The following is a 23856-nucleotide window of genomic DNA, read 5'->3' as shown; positions in this document are numbered from 1 at the left end:
CTTAACAGACCACAAAAGATCAACGGTTACATTACAAGGGGCTTATGAGACATGGAGAAAATCTGAAATGTTGGACTCCTTCGTATGTTTATCATTTGCAAGGTCATCAGCACTTTGCTGTTTTGTGGACCTCCTCATCTGACAGCATCCTGTGACCCCTGCACAGTCATGAAGGGAAAACAGTTCAAGCTGCAGGTGTAACTGTCCCCTGCCTACCTCATAAGGAACTGATAATGTTGAGTGGGAGGCAGGTCCTGGAACAGCATTTTTGCTGTAAGGAGACATCTCCGAGCTCACAGAGGATGCTGGCAATGCCATGGACTCCAGCGTCTGTTTGGCATTCATTGAAATGACGCATTTATAGTGGATACATATCTTGCCGAATAGATGAAATGTCCATTGGACCTTATGCAGTGGAGTTCAGAGCATCCTTTGTGGAAAAGACCTGCCCATAGCACTTGTGTTTCGGCTTTCATCAAAACCAAAAGTCAGCATGGCTTTACCCAAGGCAAGTCTTGCCTCACAAATCTGCTTCACTTTTTTGAAGGAGTTAATAAACATGTGGATAAAGGTGAACCGGTAGATGTAGTATACTTGGATTTTCAGAAGGCGTTTGATAAAGTTCCTCATGAGAGGCTTCTAGGAAAAGTAATAAGTCATGGGATAGATGGCAATGTCCTTTCGTGGATTACAAACTGGCTAAAAGACAGGAAACAGAGTAGGATTAAATGGACAATTTTCTCAGTGGAAGGGAGTGGGCAGTGGAGTGCCTCAGGGATCTGTATTGGGACGCTTACTTTTCAATATATTTATAAATGATCTGGAAAGAAATATGACGAGTGAGATAATCAAATTTGCAGATGACACAAATTTGTTCAGAGTAGTTAAATCACAAGCAGATTGTGATAAATTGCAGGAAGAGCTTGTGAGACTGGAAAATTGGGCATCCAAATGGCAGTGAAATTTAATGTGGATAAGTGCAAGGTAATGCATATAGGGAAAAATAACCCATGCTATAATTACACAATGTTGGGTTCCATATTAGGTGCTACAACCCAAGAAAGAGATCTAGGCGTCATAGTGGATAACACATTGAAATTGTCAGTTCAGTGTGCTGCGGCAGTCAAAAAAGCAAACAGAATGTTGGGAATTATTAGAAAGGGAATGGTGAATAAAACGGAAAATATCATAATGCCTCTGTATCGCTCCATGGTGAGACTGCACCTTGAATACTGTGTATAATTCTGGTCGCCGCATCTCAAAAAAGATATAATTGTGATGGAGTAGGTACAGAGAAGGGCTACCAAAATAAGGGGAATGGAACAGCTCCCCTATGAGGAAAGACTAAAGAGGTTAGGACTTTTCAGCTTGGAGAAGAGACGGCTGAGGGGGGATATGATAGAGGTGTTTAAAATCATGAGAGGTCTAGAACGGGTAGATGTGAATCGGTTATTTACTCTTTCGGATAATAGACTAGGGGGCACCCCATGAAGTTAGCATGGGGCACATTTAAAACTAATTGGAGAAAGTTCTTTTTTACTCAACGCGCAATTAAACTCTGGAATTTGTTGCCAGAGGATGTGGTTAGTGCAGTTAGTATAGCTGTGTTTAAAAAAGGATTGGATAAGTTCTTGGAGGAGAAGTCCATTACCTGCTATTAAGTTCACTTAGAGAATAGCCACTGCCATTAGCAATGGTAACATGGAATAGACTTAGTTTTTGGTTACTTGCCAGGTTCTTATGGCCTGGATTGGCCACTGTTGGAAACAGGATGCTGGGCTTGATGGACCCTTGGTCTGACCCAGTATGGCATGTTCTTAAATCCAGTATATATATAAAACTTGAATGCTGCTAAGAAAATGTCAGAAAGATAAATGTAACTGCGGTTAGAGCCAAAGCTAAGGCAAGTCACTCCCTGTGCATCATCTTGTCTTCTTTAACTCATCAATTCATTTGTTTTTTGAAGCTTAGAAGAATCTCTGCCACGAAGTGTATTATTGACTCTCTGCACAGGATGCGTTGAGGTACATGACCATTCAAGACCATGCAGGTCCATCTTTGGAGGAAGGACAACTTGTGACCTGAGCTAAAAAAAACATCCAAGATTTATGAGGAAACTATTGGAAGAAGGAAACAAAAGAACAGACTTTTTGCTAGAACAGAAGATGGGATTATGTGTCTCCCATTTTATGCTTTGGTACAAACTCAGAGGAACGTGCAAAGAACATAAGAACTGCCCATCGAGCCCAGAATCCTGTCTCACAGTGGCCAGTCTGGGTGACAAGTACCCATCAGATCCCCAATAGTTGACCCATTTCTTGTATCATTCTCCATGAGATAAGCGCTGGTTGGTCTCTGTTACAGGGAATATTCATTTACTAAAGATGTTACAGAGTTGAGTCATTAGATTGTAAAGAATAAAATTCCAGGGTCCTGACCCTAATTTTTTTACTGCTACTTTTTTTGTCACCAAAACTCATTTCTCTACTCCTAAACTGTCTTAAGACTTTACTGGACCAAGAATGATGAAGTAGCATTTGTGCCACCCTCTTCAGTTTTGTCATGAGTTGCTACGTGAGGTCAGATTATAGCACGCACACAAGTGGTGAGAAGTGATATATTCTTGGGCCCTGTTCTGGAGCATTGTAAGATGGTTGGCTATCCCGACAGTGTTGCCAAGCAGTAGGAGGAGATAAATTCTTATTGATAAAGAATGATTAAATGCCAGGTAGACAAATTGGACTCCTTGTGCTTTATAGACAGTGCATCCCCAGTTTGCTGTACATAACTCATTCAGAATTTATGGTAATAATGCAAGGGGCCTGAAATCTACAGGGGTTTTCCCATTTTGTTGTGGGAAACTGTTAGTACATTTGGGCCGCATGGCTTGTTGGTTTATGCTCACTGATACTTATCTAGTCAGAACAGTGTGGCCAAGATGTACTACGGCATTTCTCTCGTTTCAAGTTCTTACTATATATGGCCCTATTAGGGAATTTCAAGAAAACCACCCCCCCCCATGAACTTCCATTATATCTCCGCAAACCTGTAAATAGCTGTCCTGATGTGGCATGCCAGGCCACCATGGCTGTCACCAGGACTGGGCAAGAAGGGTGACCACCCTGGGGGTCAAGCCAGAGGGGGTGTCACATTGCCTTTTTCACATGCAGACCCAAAGGAAAAGGGGTCACCAAAAGAAACCGTTGCCAGGGTCCCCGTTTCGTCCAGCAATTGCCATGCAAGCTGCAGTGTACATTCAAGAAAGCAACAAACATTGGTGGCCAAAAACTTCAGGCTGAAGGTTCCTGATTATGAAACAAGAATGTCAGTGGTTAAATGTTGTTAAGAATGTGACTGATTTCTGGGAGAGGATTCGCCCATGATGAATGGTGCAGGGTTTTTCATTTCTCATTGGAAAAGGCTATTTACTCTGCTCTTTCATCTAAGTGGTGCAGTGATAGTTACCAATCAGATTTATAGCCAGCAAATTTCTGATTCTGTAACGTATGCTATTATTAACAAGATTAAACCAGGGCTGGGCCACTGGCTGAAAGCCAGCAGGGCCCATTGTTATGCAGGAAATAACTTACTCTCATCCCAAACCAGGGCTTCTGCCTTCCTAGCTGGCCATGTTTGCCAAATGTGGGTCACAGTATCATCCAGGCAGCTTTTGCTCGAAATCAGCAGAACCAAAGGAGAAATCCGGGATTGACCGTAAGCGATCTGTGGGGCTGCTGTGGCTTTCCCACAAGCTGTATTTTCTTGCTTCAAGGCTCGTTTTCCCTGCTCTGCATTATCTGACCTTGAGATTTCTGGCATTATTGGCCCCTTTTTGACCAGGGTGAAAGCAAGAGAAGCATTACATGCCTGCTGCGCTGCCATTTTTCCATAGGGGCGTGTGCTTCCTTTTTCTTCTTTCTGTTTTCTTGGATGCCACTCCCTGTCCGTGAACTTCAGACTGGAAAACGGTTAACATCAGTGTTTCGATCTCTCTAGTCTGTCTCCTGCATTGGCAGGTGGTTTACAAGGAAGGCGCTGGCAGGTGGGCACAGGAGAAGCCACAGACTGAAATTGAAAAAAGCCAGATGATAAGGTGTGCTCTTATTTCTTGTTTCTGTCCTGTTTATCTGCTTGGTCCCTGTTTAAGACTTGAGACGTCTTTGTTAAATTAAAAATCTGAAGTTTATGTCCTTTAGTGCTTTCTGTTGGAGATAGTAATCTGATTCAGGCTAGGTCAGACTGTTCTTATTTATGGCAAGTTGTTTTCTGCCAAGAAGGAAAGATTACTGGTTTCAGATAAGGACCAGTTAAACATTGCATGTTTAATGCTGTAATAACTGGCCTAAAAACATTGCTCATATGGCTTAAAAAAGAAACACAAACTTGTTTCAGATATTTGAACTTTCTGGAAAGCTTTAAAAATGGTCTTGCTTTGTGATGCGGTGATGTTGCCTGTGGATATTTTCATGATATTGGCCGTCAGTCAGGGCAGTCAACAGCTCTTCCTTTTCACTGTGACGAAGCATGATCCATAGGATGTTCCATATCTTAATCACTCATCTGCTTCTTTATCAATAATTTTGACTTATAAAATAGACATGTTGACGTTGGTGGAGCATCTGCAGGGACATCACAGGGAGAAATAGTGTGAATGCATGATGCCGCATTATTCTCTCCAATTCTTCTGCATTGTTTAGCCAAAAAAACAAAAAGAGAGACTGGTATTAGCTATGTGCTGTGTCATGGGTGCAGCCAGGCTCAGCAGCTCAGTAGTCCCATTTTTCGTTTGACCCTTTTATGTACTGCTTCCTTCTGTATCCTTTTCCCCTTCTCTCTACTCCCTCCCCACGTTGGCGTTCTATATAAGCTATTTCGGCCTACTGCATGAATAGTAAGGTCAACAAAGAGCAATCTACATTCAGAAAGTAATAATAAGCTTGTGTTCCATAGCGGCTGGGAGCCCCATCTCAAGCGGTTGCATAATCTCGCTGCCTCCAGCAGCTGTAACCAGGTATTGGCAGATGGCCTTTCAGTACTGAGTCATGTTGCCCGAAGACCCAGAAATTCATTAGGGTATGTGTGACTAGGCTTTAGTCATGGGTTGTGCAGCTTTCTACCTTCCCAGAATACCTGTGGTGTTGGGTTTGGGGTCATGTCCTTTTATTTCATGGTGCATGAGAAGCCATCCAGTCTTTCACTGTACTGGTCTGATACATAGAACCAATTTCATACATACCTGGGTAAATATAAAGAGAAAAATGGTTAAAGAAAAAAGAAAGCATTGCTTGATTATTAGAATGCATTGTTTTGTCTAGAGCATTGCCTTTTGTTGTCCAAATTGCAATTTTTGGAAACTTACGGCCCATGATGTGCAGCGTTAGAAAATGTATGGATTTCCAAAGCTTTTCTAGTGGCCAAAACAACAATTCTTCGTCATTGGAAACAAGAGACAGAGCCCTCTTATGTTCTGGAAGAATGCAGTTCTTAATCTGTTACTCTTGGAACTGTTGATTGGGAAAAAGAGTTCTCCTAGAAGAAAAAAAAGAAAATATTGGATACTTGGTTGCCATGTATAGCTTCTTTACCACCAGGTGCTAGAAGCATGGTTTTAAACACCTATTGATTAGTATTTATTTTGTAGTTGATGGTCGGCCTAAGAATTTCTATTGTAAGGGGAAGGGGAGGAATTTACGGGAGTTTCTTTTGTAATAATGGTTCGTGTTCCTTGTGTATGCTTGGTGCGCATAGAAGTGTGACATAGAATATTTTCATGTTCACACTTCAGTAAACAAATTTATTTTATTTATTTTAAAATGTTTCTATACCGCTTAATCAAAACATTTTTCCTAGGCAGTTTACAGTAAAACATCAAGCAATAAATTTAACAAATGTAGACATTAAAAAACATAAAACAATAAAAAAAATTTTTTTAAATCAACAATTACATTAAGAGAAAATTATCTAAGACATCAAATCACCAAATACTTTCACAAATACATTTAAGCGTATTGCATTTTTCATAATTATAAATATAGCGTACTGAGTATGTATATTAAGTACCAGAAATTCAGGGTATACCTTATGGGTCTTAGGTTGTTCAGTATGACTTTTTCGTTGGCTTTAGCATGTATTTGTCACGTTTGGATTATCCCTTATTTCCCAAAGCCTACTTAGAATATGTCTTTGATAGTTCTCTTCTCTTCTCTCTCCTATCACACTTTTAGTGTTTCTCTTGATGGATCCTCCTCCATCTCTGACCCATTATTTATTTATTTGCTAATCTGCCTTTATGCTGGAAGCCTGAAGACCATGAACAATATAGATATCACATCAATGCAATAATTGTACAAATTATCATGAATAGAAACAACTTAATTTCCCTAAATAACACAGGAGTACTAATTATATTTAATTGCCCTTCATAAACCCACCCGCTCTTTTCTTATGTTGGCCTCTTCTCCAATATACCCAACTCCAACCTGTACCCAGTGATATAGAAATAATTCTCAGCGCAACCTCTGCCATCATATCAATGCTATTGCCGCTGGTAACAATCATCAACTTTATGTACTATAAAACCCCACCTTTTTATTTATTACATTTCGCCGCAAAAGGCACTTAGTGTATAGTTTGTGAATTGTATACTTCAAAATAAAATGTTTGTAGGATGAAAGCAGTGGTTTCATATACTCTTGTAGCAATCACCATACAAGTTATGCTGCTTGTTTCTTAATCATAAACGCACCAACCCTCCTAGTTATATTTTCAAATTTCAACTTTGTGCCAAATGCTTTAGAAATGTATAAATTAATGTGCCACCTCAATAGAATTTTTGTGCTTGAACTGAGCCGTGCGCGGCTTCCTTGTTGTTAAACGACCGCCACCGAAAGTACTTAGCTGTGGATTGTAACATCTCCTTGAACCCGTTAGTCCGTCGCTCTACCCGACTTGTGCAAGTTTCGAATAGAAGTCCTTCTTCAGGGGTTATCTGGAGAAGAGGCCAAAATAAGAAAAGAGCGGGTAGGTTTATGAAGGGTGATTAAATATAATTAGTACTCCTGTGTTGGTTATGCAAATTAGGTTGTTTCTATTCATGATAATTTGTAACATTATTGTATTGATGTGATGATATTTGGATAACCCCTGAAGAAGGACTTCTATTCGAAACTTGCACAAGTCGGGTGGAGCGACGGACTAACGGGTTCAAGGAGATGTTACAATCCACAGCTAAGTACTTTCGGTGGCGGTCGTTTAACAACAAGGAAGCCGCGCACGGCTCAGTTCAAGCACAAAAATTCTATTGAGGTGGCACATTAATTTATACATTTCTAAAGCATTTGGCACAAAGTTGAAATTTGAAAATATAACTAGGAGGGTTGGTGCGTTTATGATTAAGAAACAAGCAGCATAACTTGTATGGTGATTGCTACAAGAGTATATGAAACCACCGCCTACATCCTACAAACATTTTAGTTTGAAGTATACAATTCACCAACTATACACTAAGTGCCTTTTGCGGCAAAATTTAATAATTACGAAGGTGGGGTTTTATATTACATAAAGTTGATGATTTCATAATTGAACCCATACCGATGATCTCTTAAAAGTTTGGCTTGTTTGCTGGTAACAATCAGGCAGACTTGGTTCCTAGGCTGAAACTAGCACCTAGTATGATCCTAATGCAATTCTTAGTCAAAGAGCCACTTGAACTGTGGTTTGTTTTTTTTTCCATCCGAAGGGTCCTGCGGGATAGTTTGACATCTTGAGGGCATAGCAAGACGAGACTGTTTTCCTTGTGCATGCCGGCACTGGACTTGCAAGTGAAAGCTTTTGAAAGTACTTTAGAGTCCTCTCTTCACTCTCACTCCCTTGGGGCTGTGATCTCCTCCTCCGATGGCTTTCAATATCCCCTTTATGCCAGTGATTCCCCCATCAATCTCTGCACCAGAACCTTCACCCTGAATCCAGTCTCAGTTCTCATCTTCTTATCTCTCACAGCTGCCTAGATGTCCCATTAACGTGGCCAGGAATGAACTTCATTTCCTTTTGGATAAAGCTATCCTCCTCCCTGGCCCCTTGGCCTACAACTTTGAGATCATCTTTGACTGCTCGTTCTCTCGCTCCTTCTCTGTGCCTATGCAGAACATTCCTAAGTGTCGTGTTTCTTTCCCTGTATCACAAAATCCACCCTTTCCTTTTAGAATACACAACCAAAACCTCTGTGCCCTCTCTCATCACCTCCCAGTTGGACTGCCGCAGTCTCTTCCTCGCAGATCTGCCACTGAACTGCCTTTCTCCCCTATAGTCTCTCCAGAATCCAGCATCGTTACGGCCATGGTAGGGGCTCGACACACACAGTTCAAACTACTGCTTCCCTCTGCTGCAGCACCACCTCCTCTCTCTCATCGCCCCCTTGGTCGCCCCTTGTGACCTCCATTCATCAGGCAGTTTGCTCTTATCTGTGCCCTTCTCCATCCCTAGTTCATCCTGACTTGGTGTGCCTTGCTCCCCTCTCTGGCTATATTCAGTCCCTCTTGAATACCCTCTTCTTTGAGTTTACTTTTCAATCCCAAACCCCCGATTGTTCTTGATCTTGGCCCTCTCATGTTAAGCCTGTTTTATTGTAATAGTTAAGTGTCTCATCTAGACAGTAAGCTCCCTTGAGCAGGGACGGACTCTTTGTAGTGGTAGGTACTGGGTTCAAAGCTCCTTGTTATGCAGGCCTTACTCAGTTAATAATCCCATCATAGTTGTACATTGGATTGGCCACTGTTGGAAACAGGATGCTGGGCTTGATGGTCCCTTGGACTGACCCAGTGTGGCATGCACTTTTGTGAAAGTAACATCCTCACCTTCACAGCAGTTTGTATTGTTCAAACCAGCCTGGCTGAAAAGCAAAGCTCAGGACAGCCCACAGGCCTCTGCCAGCACCATCTTGCTTATTTCAACTTACATTACTTTCTTCTTCAGTGTAACAGCAGAGGAAAGATAGATATATATAGTCTCAGTTATTTAAAAAAATGGTTTTATTAGAAGTAAAAAGGTTTCAGAAGAAGTATATGAAGGTGGTTAAAAGTAAGTTCAATCACTGCTTTATTGAACATCGCTCCATTTCAGTCCTGTTTGGTCATCAAAACTCAGAAACTTAAACGAGCTTCGCTCTGAATCCTTCGGGATGCTCCCGGATGCATCAGAGTTTGGATGGAGACTCCTCTCCCTACCAGTTTCGTTGCTTTGTAGGGAAGATCAAATTCTGGGTTGGGCGGGGAGGTTAGAGGTTAGTTTCTTTCTGGCCACAGACATTTAATGCTTTCTCAGAACCTGGCAATGCCAAATGTTGTTTCCAGCCGGCCTTCTCTTCTCTTCTTATCAGGTTTGGCTTGATGAGATTCCTCCCTCCTGCACAGTAGCCCAATGGTTAAAGCAGCAGGCTACAAACCAGGGAAGCCAGGGTTTAGATCCTACTACCCTTCACCCTCCGTTACCTCTGAATACAAGCTTGCATTGTGAGCCCTCTGGGGCAGGGAGATATCTACAATACCTAACTGTAATTCTCCTTGAGCTAAATAAAATGCCTACATAAGCCTGCTGGTTAATTTGGAAGGGAGTTCTGCAGAGAGCACAACAGCAGTCTTGCTATTTTTTTCAGCTGTCTTTGGGCCCGAGAGGACATGTGGCCGCAGTCCCTGCACGCGGCCTGGTCGTGATCCGGGCCCAGACAGAGAGAACAATAATTATGTCCGTCTGTCACGGACATAATGTGCCCACAGGAGCAGCATTTGTGTATCCCAGGGTTCTCTGTGACATCCTTTTCTCTTTTTTTTTTTCTGAAGTCTCGATCGAAGAGAGAAGATTCGCAACTGAAAAAACGCAAGTGAAAGCTGACGACTGAGGTAATCACATGGGAACGTCCACGCCCGGGAAAACTTATATTTTGATTTGAAGTGTAATGCATTTACAGTGAGTGAAAAGTTTTTGGGTTGTAATTTGGGAAATCCATCAGTCACTTTAAAATAGATAAAACAGTGCACTAAGGTATTTTCTATAGAGTGTAAACAGGAAAACAGAACCGATGGACGTTTGTGAATATTAAATTGTAATAATGTGAAAACATTTGACAACGCCCGAGTCTTCCTTTTAAGTAGTAGGTGCCTGGGCAGAATTGGCAGAGGGGTTGACTCTGTGCCCAGAGCTGGGCAAGGGAGTGACCTCGTGCTTAGAGTAATGGGCTGGAAACCGCTTCTCTCACTGACACACTTTCTGACCTTGGGCAGGTCGCTTTCTCAGCCACCTAGACTGTAAGCTCCCCTGGGCAGGGACTCCTGTGCCTGTATGTAAATGCAGAAAGAAAGATGTTTCCCTGAACATGAACGGGATATGAATACAGGGACAACTGGCTGCTCGTTTGATTGTTTGAAACTGTTTAGAAGGTAATTTTCCAAACTCTGCAGGCAGATGAGAAGCCCACTGACTTGGCACTAGTTTTCAAAGAGAAGCTGCGTGCTTTGACCTTGAAAATGTGCCCGCAGATCTGCACGCATTTTTTTCTGCATATACCTTTTTCAGACCCAGGGCAACGCAGCTAGATTTGAAACTGCAAAACCCCGCATGCTTTGAAATCCCCCGTCTTAAACCTGTCCCAGGAACACCCGTAGAATACACGGATAAAAGCATGCATTCTTTTATCTTGCGTTCAGACAAAGCCATTCACCCAGGTTTGAAACTTGTCCTCTTAGGGGAATGTGAGCACTGTGCCAGAGCTAAGAATATTAGCTTCTCACTGGTTTTTGCCAGAATTCAAACACTGGAGAGCAGGACTGTTGCATGTCTGTAAGTGCCCTCCACACTGTAGCCTCTCCGACACCAGTGAAAACTGCAGGGTATTGTAAGTCCAGTATAACTGTTTGAGCAATTCCTTTCTTCTGCAGCATGCTGAAATGTTTGTGCATATTGGTTCAGATATTGCTCTTCTGCTCTCTTCACTCCAGGCTTTTATTATTCATGTAGGAGTAGTGGCCCCAAATTTTTGGGCAGCGCACTGTGGTACACAAACCAAATTGTTTTAACCAGACGTAAAGAAGATACAGTCCCTGGTCTAGCCTGCTGGGCCTGCATTGACGGAGCTGTAACCCATACTCCGTATGTACCCTGGGATCCATTATGTGCCATAGAAACCTGAGGCCTCCTTGTTGCCGTGCCCATCTTACCCATCCATGATGTCTAGATGTCCAAATAGGGCAGAAGCGATCCCCAGGCCCTCCGAGCTTTGTCTGGTTGGTATTTTAAAATGGTGCCACAAGCCCTTAAATTTCCTGTTTCATTTTATACATCCCTCCCAAGGTACGCAGACACCAAAAGTGAACTTTTGTTGACATAACTTTGAACTGATCTAAAACTGATGCTAATGCAACTGTGTAGGGTCAATAGAAAGTAGTTTGCACTTAGACACATTAGTTTTGTCCCCAGACAAGATCTTCATCAAGACAGCGCAAAAGAGTTAGTACCATGTCCTTGGCACAGAGCAAGATTTTGTGGGCAACATTGTTGGCCATACTGGGTCAGACCAAGGTCCATCAAGCCCAGCATCCTGTTTCCAACGGTGGCCAATCCAGTTCACAAGTATCTGGCAGGGTCCCAAGGGTAGATAGATTCCGTGTTGCTTATCTCAGGGATAAGCAGTGGATTGATTTTCCCCCAAGCCCGCCTTAATAATGGTTTATGGACTTTGCCTCCAGAAATTTGTCAAAACTGTTTTTGAACCCTACTACAGTAACAGCTTTCACCACATCCTTTGGCAATGAATTCCAGAGCTCCTTTTCCCTCTGTTAATGGGACAAAGGGGTTAGATTGCCAGGTTCTGCTGCTCATTGTCAAATAGAGAAGCTACCCCATGAAGTTCATGCATTTTTCTTTTGAAAAATCGTACCCTAAATAGATTTTTTGGGAAATGTCAATAATGTTGCACAACATTTTGACATTTCCAAGGAAATGTTCTTACAGCGATTTAACATGGGCTGTGGCACAATTTGACCTTGAATGTAGAGTTTCCTGAACAGAATTTGTTAGGGAAATGGTACTATTCTTATGTGATGTTTGCTTTTTACGTGATGTATGTTCTTGATTGTGGACATTTTTATGTACCCTGCCTAGAATATTACATAGTGTGGTGGGATATAAATTTTTAAAATAAAGGCATTCAGTAGCTGCACCTTCAAGTTGTACTTATAGCAAATACATTTTGTGAACATTACACTTAGAATGAAAACAAGTTGAAAGCATCTTAGACTGTACAAGCATGAATAGCGCCCCTATAAATATCCCATGCATAGTATAAAATGTTTCATTCAACACCTGGATTTGCAAACTTGTGCACAGTAGTATGGCCTCTCAGGACAGAGCCAATCTGAAGAGCTTTTTAATTGCAGCACATCAAACAGCGCTGATGGTCTCCAGATGGCTCGCCATGTAGATGGCTCAGGAAATTTTGCGGAGAGAAGGCTATAACGGGTAGAAGGCCAACTATGGTCTGTGATGTGGCAGGAGGAGGGGCCCATTGGGCAGACTGGCTGAAGCTTGTTGTCCCTATCCGACAGCATATTCTCTTGTTTCTGTGTTCAGCAGACTTTCCTCGCCTGCGGAACTAAATTACTGAGAAGCAAGTGAAAGAATGCAAAACATGCTAAGAACATGCTGTTCCTTCACGGCCTGTGGCATCGCTTGGCTTCATTGGACACTTGACCGCAGTAAAAGGAACTTCGCAAGTATGCAGCAAAAAGAAAACATTTTGTTGAAATAAATATTTTGTTCTGGGAGTATAGTGTGTCCGTGATTATAACGATTAGTCATGTGTTCTGCCAGGGTGAGGTTACAGAATTCCACTGGGCTTCAGGCTGGCATGAAAAAAAAAAAAAAAAAGAAAAGTCGTTTTGCAGAAACGTTGAGTCAGTTCCGTGAAGGTCACTCTTTATGAGCCTCCAGCGCTCTTCGGGAATGGCTGTGTGCATGCAGATGGCGTGCCTGATATTTTTCAGCGGAAGATTATTGCTCATATTATGTTTCTAAAAATAAGCCTGTTTCTAAACACTGCCTTTGGAAAGGAGTCTCACCAGAGGAATTTTGTCACTTGGAAATGGAAACACAGCTCGTACCTGCCAGTTAAAGCCCTCCTGAAGAGTTTTTTTTATATATATAATGGTGCACAGAGTATGAGGTGCTTTACTGTAGTGTGGGCTCTGCACTTTATCTCCCCTGCTTATTTTTCCGAGTGTTTAGTAGAATAGATGAGCAGCCTAGGTCGCTGTAGCCCCCTAAGTTTTGCAGACTTGAGAATTGAAGAGCTGTGCACCTGGCAAATACTTTCCCACCGTCGGCCATGTGACTCTTCAAGGGACTTGATAAGCAAGTGTTTTTTCCCAGCCTGAAAACCCATATTTTTGCTGGTTGCAGTTGCCTCTTATTTTCAGCCCTGATGGATTTTGGTCTTCACAAAAGTGCAAGCCGAATGCCACTATGGAAAGGCGCTCCGAGAAGACGCCCTTATACAAGTTACGCCAGTCCTGACCTGTGTTACACTGCCTGCGCTGACATTCAAGCCCTTCCCTTCCCTTATGGCCGCTGCCCTGTCATCTTCTACCTTTTTCCATTTAGTAATTATTGTGCACTCTGGTTTGATTAGTCACACTGTCAACAAACCATATTTACACAGTCAAATTATGAACTATTGACTTGTAAACTGTTTGCCTTGTACCAGGCAGAAGGCAATTTTCAGTGTTAGGTTAGATCAGCTCCGTGATGGATCCACTGTGTTCAGACCTTTGCAAAGCTCATTGAGGTTCCTTATTTTGGTTTGCTAGTTTCCTTATTTTGACTTTCCAGCTCAGTTGGAACTGGCCTCTCGGATATTGGTCCCGTGAGCTTTCATTCACATTATTTTCTCTTTTTTTTTTTGACACCCTCACCCTTCCCGTGAATCCCAACCATCACAGCAGCATTCCTTGGCCAGGGGCCGCTGACCATTTCTGGTGTCTGTACACCCTGAATCTGACCACTAGGTGTCGACATTGTGTGAGGGCTGGGATTCCCTCACTCAGGAGGCTGTGAGTGCTACCACCGCAGCCAGCTGGAAGAGAGAAGTAACCGGGCCCAGGAGGGTGAAGTCATTAAAGTCCATGCAAAAATATTTCCATTATGCACATTAACAGTGCAGTTGATTTCAAAGAGGTCCATATTTAGTCACTGTCCGGATAGCAGAGTTAGGTGGATAAACTTAAATCAGCTAACGTTGGGACACCTCTTTTGTGTCCGACTTAGCCAGGTAACTCTGAATATCAAACTTAGCTGGATAACTGACTGACTTAATGATCTGCCAGCTTGCATGCTAAAGGGAGTATAGATCTCTTACATCTGCATACAGTACATGTTGAAATCCCCTGTACTAGTCATCCTAAAATATAACCTGCCCCCTCTCCCAAATAACTCAGAGATCCCCTCCAGGGGCTGCTAAGCTATCCACCCATCCCCCATTTCATATCTTCTTACCAGCAGTGGCAAAGCTTATACGATCCATGGGAGGAAAATTTCACTTTTATGCTGGCGATATTCAGCTAATTTTTCCCATGGATTCTGCAGCTAAAGAACACGAGGAAACAAATATTTGTATGAAGAAGATTCAAGATTAGGCCCTTAATAAAGATGGTTTTGACTATAGCCAAAACAGAGATGTTAAGGGTGAGTCGTAAACGTCCACAGGAAAGAGCTCCCGTAATTCAGGTAAGATGAAAGCGTTTTACCTCTCCAAGCTGAAGTGAAGGATCTGGGTGCGGTGTTGGATAGAGAGCTCTCCTCTAAGCCCCAGCTAAAAAACAATAAATGTTGAAATCAGCCTATTAAGTGAAGAGTTATACGACGATTGCGTTATCTAATAGTTTAAGGGCAGTGGTCCAGTGCTTGGTGCGCTCAGTGCTTGATTATTGTAACATTTTGTAAAATGGTTTACCTCTGAAAACTTTGCGTGTGTTACAGATGATCCAGAGCTCTGCCCCTAGGCTTTTGGAGAAAGTTCCATTAGGAGCTCATATTTCCCCCGTTTTGGCAAGCCTTCCATGGGCTTACCTGTTTTGCAGATAATTGCCTTAGGATGTGATAATTGTGAAAATGGTGGCGCTAAGTATCTTGGGGGGAACTATTAATCTCTTACATGCCTAGGAGGTCATTACGTTCATTGGGCCAAGATTTGTTAATTGTTCCTACTGTTAGGACCGGTCGACTATCCAGCACTCGGAAAAGGGCATTTTCAGCACTTGGTCCAACCCTTTGGAATAGCCTTCCAGGTCATCTGAAAGAGGAAAGGGATACAAGGAAATTCCATAAAAGTCTTGAAGCTGTATTGTTTCAAGAAGCTTTCCAGGTTTAAATGATACTTCCATCTCTGTTGTGATTTCATAGACGGGCATTGCAGTGATTTTTATTTATGTATTTATTTTAGTTTTATTTTAGTCATTGTTTTTATGTTTTGTTTAGTTTTATATGTCGTATTTGTTTTATACCATGTATTGATTGTGTTACGTGAATCGCTTTGGCCAGCTGTGCTGAGAAATAACAGAATTCAAGTTTTATAAATAAATAAATACAAGAGCCAAGCCTCCCTGGTGTCAGATCTCTGCACCTAAACCCTGAGCCTCAGTTCCCTCCCCTGGCACAAACATGGAGTCTCCTGCTAGGGAACATGCCTCTCCCCTCTGCCCCCTTCCATCTCCCTAGCCCCAGACTCGTGCCATTTGAATCCCACAGGTCTTCGCTGGATGCAGAACCCTCTTGCCAGTACCACAGCCCTGCCTAGCAGCACTTCACAGGCCCAGAGTTAGACTTCGGCCACTGTCTGGGGTGCCAGATTATATTCAGGCCAAAGAGGTAGCAGCACAGCTTCAGGGAGACGCCACTGGGGCACTAAAATCTTCAGTCTGGCCCTAGTGCTTCACTGGGTGGTGCCATGCTCTGGAGGGCCTGGATCTGCTGGCAAAGACTTGTAGGGTTGAACATGGGATGAATGTGGAATCTGTGGCGAGCGAGAAGGAGGATGACAGGAGAGCATGTACTTCAAAACAAGGGTGTAAGGGGTGCTTGAGGATCAGGGGGGCGGATGAAGGGTTTTGGGCTTGGGGAAGGGTCTGTACTTGTTGATGGGGATGTGAATGGGAAAGCTGATAGGATCTAGACTATGTTAAAGCTTAGCGTACTCACATTTAACACCTACTTCCAATCATAGGGCTTGACAGCCTCTGATGGTAATAACTAGTAAATTCATGACTACTCTATTTGCATGTACTTGCATAGTCCTTTTTAGCATGCCCGACTTAGCTGGGTCACTATTCAGCATGCATGCTAAGTGGCTTCAGTGACTCTTGTCTTCAGGTCTCCCATTTAGGGCAGGCCACATAACCACTGGGTCAGCCCCTTAAGCTCATTTTAAACAGGTGCAAGGAAGAGCTTTGCAATTGCTCCCATCGGAGGAACTCGCTGGAACATCCAAAAATTATAAGTATTTTGAGGGCACAGCCAGGCTCACCATTGCATTATTTTGGAAGAAGAAACCTATGATTAATGCCCGGAAAAGTCAACTTATTCACTTAGCCATGACTGAAAAACGTACTTACTCTTTGTGTGAAAAAAAATGGACAACCGCACTAAAATATGGAGCCCTTACTGGTCTCCTGAGTGAGGCCAGACGACTGACTGGGACTCGTGCTGGTTAGAAAATTGAGTGTGGACCCTGGCCTGGCCCACATGTACTCTGCTGTTAAATAAAGAGTATTGAAGGGCCGCTGTTTATGCAGTCACAAAATAATTGCCAGCAACCTTCCAGTAATATAAAGAACACAAGAACTAGAAACTGTACAGCGCGCATACAACATTCATTTGTCACGATGCAGACAGTTAATGTTGAAAACCCTACTGTTTGTGTTTCAAGACGCCGGCTCTTCCCTGCAGGCTAAGTGCGTGATTTATGCTCTGACATTTAACCTCTCACCAGACTCATTCACGAAGTCTTCTTAATGAGAGCACTGGAGCTCGCCGGAGTTACTCTACTGCAACGGTTTCTGGGCAGCGCACGCGTGTTCGCCATTCTTTCTGTTTCTTTATCATCCCCCCTCTCTCTTATTGTTGGAAGTTGATGTTTCCCAGTGTAAAAGGCTCGGGCTTGCTTTTCTGCTGAAGACGTGCACTGATTGGGCAGCATTAACTGTTGGGCGATGTCATGACAAAGGCAGGAATTGGAGGGAAGAGGGGATGTCAAGCATGTCGCCTGCTTATTTGGAAGCACTTTTTTTTTAGATTTAGATAAACAGGAGCTGGAGTCACTATTGCTTTGTGTGTTGATACAGTCGGGGCTGGTGCGTCCCATCAGGCGCACTAGACGGTCGCCATGGGCGCCAACCATTAGGGGGGTGCTGAAGAGCCGATCCTGCTCACGGCCCAGAGAAGCGCACCCTCGGGCGTGAATGAGGTAGGGGTCAGGGCCCAGACCGGGGGAGGGTAAGCCCAAACCTAGAGCACCTAATACCCCTGCACCAGTCCTGGATACGATTATACAACAATCTCTGTGGTGTTCATGTGCCTTCAGCAATAGCAGGTCGTCCTTACAGTGATTACAACCAAGCATTGGCAGACTTGCTGTTGGGTTTTCAGAATGTCCTTTGTAATTGCAGAACTCTTTTTTTAGAATTTATTTGTACAGATTTCAAGACCAGCTTGAGAGAACCTTTTCTAGTGTCACACAAAGCAAAAAAACCAATTCAGTACATTTATTTATTTAGCCAGTTTTATATACAGTCGTTCCAAGTGAAGATCACAACGGTTTACATCATGACATAAATATTATAGGAACCAATTACATTCACTTGATGTGTTCATATTTCATACAATTCGGTACATCCATCAAAAGACACACAAACAATCTAAGGGAAATTAGCTAAGTGTCCACCACATGCCCTAGGGGAACCCGAGTAAGAACCTGGAACCGTCCCTAAAGTAATGACAAGTGGATCAGTGAGGTGACGAGGTGCCTACAGCTGCAGGATGAGCAAGAAAACAAAAGAATCCCTGCTTTCTATCTTAAGGTTTTTCCCCAAAAGTGAGGGATGTTGCTGAGGTTGGAACGTGCAATCCAGTCTCTTACAGACAGAAAGGAACGATGCTGCGATTCAGGTGAAGCGTTCTAATAATACCCTCGGAGTAATAAGTGACGTCTGGATGATGCGGGGAGGGTTGTAGTTCTCTCCTCGGTCACCAGAGACTCTTCTCTTCTCCGTCGTACCTCATGTGTTCTGCGCTAGTAACTGTTGCTGGATAACAATGCAAAACCTGAGAGACTGCAGCGCACACAGATTTTAACATTATTATCGCTTTACATTACGAATCGCTGCAGTCCCTGCAGTATTTAGAGGGAAATGAAATGTGATGTTTCTAATGACATTTTAAATTGTGCATTTGTAATCTCCCATCTTCTGACAAAGGGCTGTGGAAAGGGGGGGTAGGATTGTAGCTGTGCCGTCAAAACTAAAACCACTTTCAATTTTCCAGATTGCAGGCAGAGCTGCTGTCCGCTGCCTGGCTAACGTAGGAAGACAGCGCTGCCATCGATGACCATCAGCACGGTCTCCGCCCTGGCTGTGTCCCTCTGTTTCAGCGCAGAATTTCTAAATCCTGGGGGGGGGGAAAGTGCACCGGTGGGCGAGGTGTGTGAGCAGCTCAGCCAGTTTATTCTGTGCGTTTTGTTTCGCTGCCTTTCGAAAATGGAGTTACTGTTTAAACATCAATAGGAATCCAAAGGAACCAGGATTTTAATTGTATTTCTACAGTCTGTGAGATGTTTACAGCGTTGCAAGAAGGAAGCCTAAAGCCTGCCATTTTGGTGGTTTGTACTGCCACACGGTGCACAGCCTCGTTCCCAGGGATAATCTGAATTCTGGATCTCTTTGTACTTCTGTTGCTGTGCTTTCCTGTGAATCTGAGTTGGCGGCACTTCTCGGTGGTCATAAAAAGCATCTCTGTGTTTTTGCCTGTGTGTGTCGGCTGTACAGCTTCTCCGGTACTACCTGCCCAGGTTACTAGCTGAAATCATTTGGTTTCACCTTTTAATTACTGGATCCAAGAATGGCTTGTGAAACTCAAAGTCTGTTAATCATTAATGATATAATAAGCAGGGAGAACAAAGAGAGCTTTAGAACTCTTTGTTCTTAACAGTAATTAAGGCCTGGATCATAAAGGGGTTTTTGTTTTTTTTTTCCAGTGTCTAGGATGGATTGGAGGATTCTCCCAGGATCTGGAGACCTTCCTTACACGCTTGCAGCACTAGGCGGTGCTATAGCTGAACAACACTATCTGCTTACTTCCTTTTTTTGCTGCTGATCAAAAAGCTGCTTCATAGACCACTATTCCCTTCTGGATTTTCCTATGTTGATTTAATTATTTTTGTCAATTATAATCTGCTTTTTTTTTATTTTTTATTTCAACTAAGTTTTCCCACAGAAAAGGCCTCTTGTTAGCTGCATTGCATTAAAACCTTTCCCATCAAATGTTTTTCCATCCATTCTGAACCTAGCTATGAATATTTGTCCGAATCTGGCTTCATTTAATTTTGGTTGTTCTTCTAGCACCAGCACCTAGGAGTTTGTAATTTGATGATTTAGAACAATAGTCTAGCGTTTCTTGTGTTTTGTGAAACTGGCACACCCAAGGAGCTTGCTGTCCACGGTGATTCAGAGTCCGATAACGATCTGGGTTGCACGAGCAGGAGAGTCTGATTTATTCTTATTCTCCAAATTGCTGTCAGGAATTGTCTGTTCACGATGGCTTAGCAGAGCCAAAAATCAACACAGGTGTGTAAATTCAGAAGTCAGAGCAACAGTTATTGAAAACGTGGTCCGGTCTGTTCTAGCCAGCAAGGGACTGTGGAAATGTTACGTAATCCTCTTCGTTCCATCACCACGAGAGGCGTTCCTGTTCCATGGACTGACGTTAAATCTTCTCCAGGAAGCTGGTTTCTTGTGGTGGTTTAGATTTAACTGCTCTGTGTCTAGCACCATATGAAATCAGTGTTCTTGGAGAAAGAATGGCAGCGCTCTGGGAAGCCCAGGAAATAAATCCGGGAAAGCAGGAAGAAGGTGTTCTGTGACTTCCATTCATTTAGTGTCATTGATCTAGAATCGCAGAGGGACATTTAACCTCCCGATGACTTTCACTGACTCTAATGTGCCTTAACCTTGTTTTTTATTAAAGAAATCTCATTTTCCTGTAGAATACTGTTCATTTTAATGATCTAATGAAGTCTGCAATAGCTTTTATAGATTTCCTTTTCATTTGCTATGGGAGCCATTGGGCTGGGGCTGCTGTTTAGTGATGTAGATTTGTGGTCCGGAAGAGTCCAGCCATGTTTTAATACAGTAGGACTGCATCTGTCTTCAGACTGCAGATGAGTAGCACTATAGTGTCTTTTTACATTGTGCCCATTGTTAACATTGGCACTAATCACTGCAATAGATACATAAAGTTAAAACCGTGCCCGCTTATCCTCCATAAAATGCAGCGGTCAGTTCTAATGACTTACCATGGCTATGTGCTGTTGCCTTTGGGGTAGATCTTAAAAAAATACGCGCGCGTACTTTTGTTCGCGCAACCGGTGCGAACAAAAGTAAGCCAGATTTTAAAAGATACGCGCGTTGCTGCGCGTATCTTTTAAAATCCGGGGTCAGCGCGCGCAAGGCTGCGCAAAATCGGCAGCCTGCGCGCGCCGAGCCGCGCAGCCTGCCTCCGTTCCTCCCACCTTCCCCTCCCTTCCCCTATCTAACCCACCCCCCAGCCCTACCTAAATCCACCCCCTACCTTTGTTGTACAAGTTACGCCTGCTTGAAGCAGGCGTAACTTGTGCGCGCTGCCTTGTCAGCCCCCGGCACAGGCCGCAGTGCTGGGGGACTTGGGACCGCCCTCCCGGCCCGCCCCCCAGACCCGCCTCGGACCACCCCCTGACCCCGGGCACGCCCCCGGTCTTCGGACACGCCCCCTCCCGCCCCTTTTACGAAGCCCCGGGACTTACGCGCGTCCTGGAGCTTTACGCGCGCCGGCGGCCTATGCAAAATAGGTGCGCCAGCGCGCAGGGCATTTAAAATCCGCCCCTTTGATTTTAAGCCCCAGTCTTCGAGCCTCCCCCGGTAAATCTGGTTTTTAGGATATGCCCAGTGGATGTGCATTGGATATATTTGTGTGTGGGGGGGGGAACACTGATAGAAGCAAGTTTCTCCACTCGAGAGAAAACGCTCTCTCCTTATTCAGCTTTGCGTTGCCATTCAGATGGGACTTGCTTACTGCTGTTCAACTGCTAGCTGGGATTTCTTTTTCTATTTAAAAAAAAATAAAAGGTAAAAGAAGATCACCCCAGAGCAGTGAAGGTGGGAACCCCTTTAAAGGATGACCGATTTCTTTTGGTGTTCAGAGTCCATGTAATTTTCTAGCACCATTTGAAATCGGTTATAATGATTGGGGAACAGCACGGTCTGGATTTTGATGTGCACTCGTCAGGAAGAATCTCGAAGGCCACCAACCCCAAGGTATTGTTGTCAAGAAAACCAGGAAATGGAAAGTCAAGCATTTACGCCTCCCTGAGCTGACTGGCCAGCTCTCGAGTCGCAAGTCTCTGCAATGGATGTCTCTGGAAAAGGCTAGATAAGAGAGAGTGGCTGCACCTCTTCCTGTGTGTTACCCTTGCATCTATTAACAAGTAGTTGCACTCAGCAGGCCTCCGTGGTGACCTTGTTTAGGGCAAAAAGAGACATTTTTATAAATTATCATTTGTGGTTTTTTTTTAATTCTGTTTTATTTTTCTAATTGTTTTGTTGTGATCCTGTTATATTCAAAAAACAGATAAATATTGTTTGTATTAATATTTTGTTTCTTTTTATGCCACTTTGAGCAGTATTGGAGAGAGAAGTTAAAAATCCAGCTGAAAAAGGGAGAAAGCAAAAATTGCATCTAAGGAATTCTTTTAAATTGGGCTTGTGGTATAGCGTGCATTCAGTTTGTTTATGTTGTCCTGTTGTGCTACTGAGAATGGGGATAGAGGATAATTCTGTCTTATATACTATTATGATTTTTAACTATACAAAGATTTGAGTTCAAACGTTCTCTTACTTATATTGTATTTATATTGTATCTATAATATATTTTAATATTACTATGTTAAATTGGCATTCTGTTCTATTGTTCCATGTAAAGCCCCTTTCTCTATTTTGGGCATATCATCGTTTTATGTAAACTGGAGTGATTTGTAGTTCTTACAAGAACTTCGGTATATAAAAATTATAAATAAATAAATAAAATAAATTATATATGGGGAGGGAATGAACGATGCTGCTAGTGATGATGATAAAAATTGGAACTTTTCCAATATTTTGCTTTTCATAACAGATTTTTTTTTTATAATTAAAGGTTTTTATTAAACAAACAGTGAATCCAATGTATTACAAAACATATCAGGATGATATAACAACCTTAACTGTGTCACTAAGTAATGAATCCCCCAAACAATATGGGGGATGAATAAGATTAGATTCACATTCTGAAAATGAAATTGAACAGTGATTTTTATATCTTTAAACCTCCCCCCCCAATGCCTCATACGTATAGCAAGTTTATCTAAGTAATCAAAAGCGAATGTTAGGGAGCCATCATTAACATCTGTAAACATGGTACAGCCTGATTCTAGTAAGGGAAGTTAAGGAAGAACCAGAAAAAGTGATCTACACTGCAGGGGTAGATGCTACTTGTGTAGATTTCCTTAACTGATATGCTTGCCAGGTTTTTTCAGATTTAGGCATGTTATTATGCTTATAAGCTGTGATATGGGACAATAAAAATATTTTATCCACTCTTTGTTGTTTGCCTGCTTTTGTTAGAACTAGTGATGATTTCCATGCCCTTACTAATTCGCATCTGCTAGCTGTCAGAATAACATGCGCCATACGTTTCTGGTCTATTGAGATCCATGGAAGTTTGACGCCCAACAAAATATGCATTGGAGTAAAGACGCTTAGCCCCGGAATCATTGCTTTCAACCATTGGAATATCTCCTGCCACAGCTTCTGCACTTTGGGGCACCCCCACCACATATGTAAAAAGGAACCTACCTCCCCACAAGCCCGCCAACATTTATCTGAAACATGGTGTGCAAATTTATGTAGTTGTAGGGGGCATACATACCACCGGTATACCAATTTGTAGGCGTTTTCAATATGGGAGGAAGCAATGTACCCTTTACCCAAATTCCGAAAAATAGACTTCCAGAGTGTGGGTGTCCAGTCAAATGGTAGTTCTTTTTCCCAGGCCTTCTGAAAAGCAGGAGTGACCTCCACTTGAGGTGCTAGAAGCCGATAGGTCATGGAGAGAACTTGTTTAGAACTATTGGCTTTATGACAGACCTTTTCAAAGTCAGACATACCCATATTGAGTGGCACCATAAGCAGATTGGCCCTTGCAAAATGGGCTAACAGTGCATAGGAGTAGGCAGCGGATGAAGGTAAATCATACGTATGTTTGTAGATCATGGAATGCTGCTTTTTCTGTGGTCCCCAAATGTGCTCCCAGGTTTTGAACCCCCTCTTTCTCTACACCTGGAATGCCGCACTCTCATAACCTGGCGGGAATACCTTATTTGTATATAAACTAGTGCTAGCATAATATTCCCACCATGACTTCAGTTGATGCCACAGTGTCAAAGAAAGGAGGGAAGATGGTGGAAGGGTTTTGTTAGGATTGACCAGCCATGTGCCTTGGGGCTGCCACAATAAACTGCGTAGTGGGACCTGT

At 42.9% G+C, this 23856-nt stretch overlaps 1 long non-coding RNA gene across 8 annotated transcripts in view; it reads left to right on the top strand.

The window, feature by feature from the left end:
- Nucleotides 1-23856, top strand: part of LOC115099648 — a 266836-nt gene that overhangs the window by 208371 nt on the left and 34609 nt on the right. For 5 of the 8 annotated variants that reach the window (XR_003858832.1, XR_003858837.1, XR_003858838.1 and 2 more), the window contains 2 exons: nucleotides 9834-9893; nucleotides 12622-12812. This is a non-coding gene — a long non-coding RNA (uncharacterized LOC115099648). Of the gene's footprint in view, nucleotides 1-9833; nucleotides 9894-12618; nucleotides 12813-18579; nucleotides 19542-23856 lie in introns of those variants that run through there. The other 3 variants (XR_003858835.1, XR_003858834.1, XR_003858833.1) reach the window with 3 other exon arrangements.

The sequence above is a fragment of the Rhinatrema bivittatum genome, chromosome 9 (assembly GCF_901001135.1).
Source record: "Rhinatrema bivittatum chromosome 9, aRhiBiv1.1, whole genome shotgun sequence".
In the NCBI taxonomy this organism is placed as follows: domain Eukaryota; kingdom Metazoa; phylum Chordata; class Amphibia; order Gymnophiona; family Rhinatrematidae; genus Rhinatrema; species Rhinatrema bivittatum.
Note: the sequence above shows the minus strand (reverse complement) of the source record. Positions and strands in the feature narration are given on the sequence as shown.